Consider the following 3,075-nt stretch of genomic DNA (forward strand, 5'->3'; position numbering starts at 1 on the left):
GATTCCCTTTATCATCATTAAACAACACAGATAATAATATTTTCTTGTAATATCAAAATGAAATTATTAATACTTAAAAACTTTCCTGTGACATAGCCAAACCTAAATTAACCTTTGCACTAGCTAGAATTTCACCATTAATTGAGAATTCCTTTCACTTACGATTATATCATTAGTGTGTTTTTAGTATGTTCTCCAAACTGACTTACGAGTCGTACTGTTCAATATTAGTGGGAGATCAGCAAAGATTTCACAGCACATTTCAGACTTCATTCTTATTGTTTTTTCCTGTGTATTCATTCATCTCATATCAATACTTGTACACTTGTGAATGTGTTTAGTAAACCGTCTAAACATTTTACATTGAACGTATTTTCCTTTTATACTGCTGAAAAATCGATGTAGAATTATTAGTTATGATCCTACATTATTAGAAACAAGATTAATTTATATTTAGTTATTTAATAACATACCTTTCAGAGAGCTGACAGGAATTCTCTCTGTCTATTTATAACCTTAAAATTTCTAGTATTGATATAGTTAAATGTCTCAATTATTTCTGAATTATTAAACTGTAATGAAAATCATATCAGAATAGTACAATCAAATGAAAGTAATTCGAAGTATGCATATTAATAAAAGTACTCACTTAGATTGAAAGCCGGCAAATATTATTACTTATTTTACTTTTACTTCGTCGTTCTCGCTGGAACTACATAATACATGCATTTTTCTTGGTATTTCTTCTTCGTTAAACAATGCACTTCGACAGCTTATTTGTTTTTTACTCTAACAAGCATTTATTTATATTGTCTAGGTTATCTCTCCATGAAAAATTTATTACAATGGACGCCATGTTTAATTTAAGTATCTGTCATATGTCAAATTCGATTTCAAAGTGAAAAAAAAAAAAAAAAAAAAAACAAGCGCGACCGGCGGCAGGGGCTCTAACTAAACTCGGGTTACAGACGTTTGTTCCGAGATTACCGGCCATGGTGTTGCCATATTTGATCACGAATCAAATGTATGACGTCATCACACTAAAGGCGCTATTTTTGAATTGAATGCAAAATATTGCACAAACGAATCGAACGGGCAAAATAATAGAATTTGTAAATATTGCGCAACGATATTTGAAATTAATAAACTAGGTGTGATGGGCATTTTGTAATAATGGGCGTTTTGTATTTCGTATCATGATGATATACTTTTTTTAAATTATATATTTATAATTTTTTGTAATTTGAATTTCCATACGCTTTCAAATTTTTATTATTTTCTATATCATGTTTTGTAGTTTCTATCTTATAAATAATGCCAAAACGCGACCTGAAACATATAAAAGGCTGATTTAATTTATTCCATCGTAACTTACAATTAGTTTTTCTCTTTAATATTATATTTTGGTTGTTTAACAACTGTTTTATGTTGATGAACTCTGATTTCAGTAAGTTACATCTGCATAAGACATTATGAAGTTTTCATAATCATGTATAACTAAAATATTTTATGTTAATTAAGATATGATATCTTAGAAGATATTATTCTTGGAATTACTTACTGATATCGCCGTTTCTTCATAATTAATTAATTAGATAATTAGAAATATATTTTGCTATTTTCTATGGATTTCTATGTTTTCTATGGAGATAGAAACAAACATCTTTTTTAGACCTATAATAATTGCATGTTTGTAAAATATAATTAATATATGACATAAATTGTACATGACAAATTAATATATGACATAATCGTAATAATCGAATTGATTAATTTTTAGTGAAAGATATAACATTATATTCGAAATTAGGAGTTGGAAATGTCATCTAACTAGTTAAATCTTATTTTTTTTGAATATGTCGATTATCATTATATTACGCCCTAGTCAAAATAGCTACGTAAAATTTAAAAAATCTAATTATTTTGTCCGTTTAATTCTTGAGCAATATTCTGCATTCAATTTATAAATAGCGCCATTTGTGTGCAGAGGTCATGCATTGGATTTATGGCCAAATATGGCAATACCTAAATAAAGACAATAATTATCAAAAATAATGCAAGAACAGTTACAGGTCAATGTGAAATGTTGTCTGTCGTGGGATTTATCGAGTGCTATTTTGTCGAGTCTATGGTCGCCGCGTGTGTTTTTGTTGTGTGTGATTTTAACCAAATTATTTGGAAATAAAGTGGTGAGTTCTTGATCTAATTGTTAAAATCCTGTTATACGTGAATCACGCTGTAAGATGATCGAATTTGACGTACAAATTAGACTAATTTGTAGTCTATGGAACCGCTCTAAAAGAAATTCAGAGATTATCCAAATCACATCATTTGTAGCGCGTTACAAAAACACAATCAATATGATAAATAAATAATTGTTGTCATTGTATTAAAGAGTTCATATAAGAGTATGACAAAAAAATGAACAAAAACTATGTGTAAGTGGCATTGTGCATAAGACAAGTTGCAAAACTTCCCTATATGTGTAAATAATAAAGTTAATCAATATGAATTTAAACTCTCTGCAATTTAGATGAAATTTTCAACAGTTTTATTTCGTAAAGCAACGTTTTGCTTTCAATAGAAATTGTTCAAAGCGATTTCCAGTTGATACAAACTTATGATACTCATACAATGCACAAAAACGCACATGTATGTCCTGAAAGCCAATTTATCCAAACATTAGTGAATTTTCGAATCCAATATTTTACATATTTAAGTTTTATCTAAAACACAAAAAAATTTTTGACATATGATTACGAGGTCTTTGCCAAAAACTAATCAGCACGGTTCCCAACTGTTTATTTTCGAATAAGTTTTGAACTAACAAAATCGGTTCAGAATTTTTGGGTAAAACGTTGACGAAAATTTTTACTTTTCTGCAAATTACAAAGGAAACAACAATATCGATATTCGTAAGATATCAATATGAATTTGCGTTGATTGCTTTTTAGTGAAAATGAGAATATCTAAATATCTGTATATCTAAATTTCGATTGTTATTGATTAGTTGGCAATGTTACATTAATAAGTTTATGCAACTTGTCTTAAGCATTATTGCCACTTACCCTAGTC

At 28.4% G+C, this 3,075-nt stretch overlaps 1 long non-coding RNA gene across 1 annotated transcript; it reads right to left on the reverse strand.

Moving 5' to 3' along the window:
- Positions 1 to 373: 373 nt before the first annotated feature.
- On the reverse strand, positions 374 to 700 carry LOC113373076. Its single transcript, XR_003366848.1, has 3 exons — positions 650 to 700; positions 474 to 572; positions 374 to 388 (listed from the first exon to the last, which is right to left on the reverse strand). It is a non-coding gene; the product is annotated as an uncharacterized LOC113373076 (long non-coding RNA).
- Positions 701 to 3,075: the final 2,375 nt, after the last annotated feature.

This window comes from Ctenocephalides felis, unplaced genomic scaffold (genome assembly GCF_003426905.1).
Source record: "Ctenocephalides felis isolate EL2017-DRISC unplaced genomic scaffold, ASM342690v1 CF-g0.4_SCAFFOLD_01604, whole genome shotgun sequence".
In the NCBI taxonomy this organism is placed as follows: domain Eukaryota; kingdom Metazoa; phylum Arthropoda; class Insecta; order Siphonaptera; family Pulicidae; genus Ctenocephalides; species Ctenocephalides felis.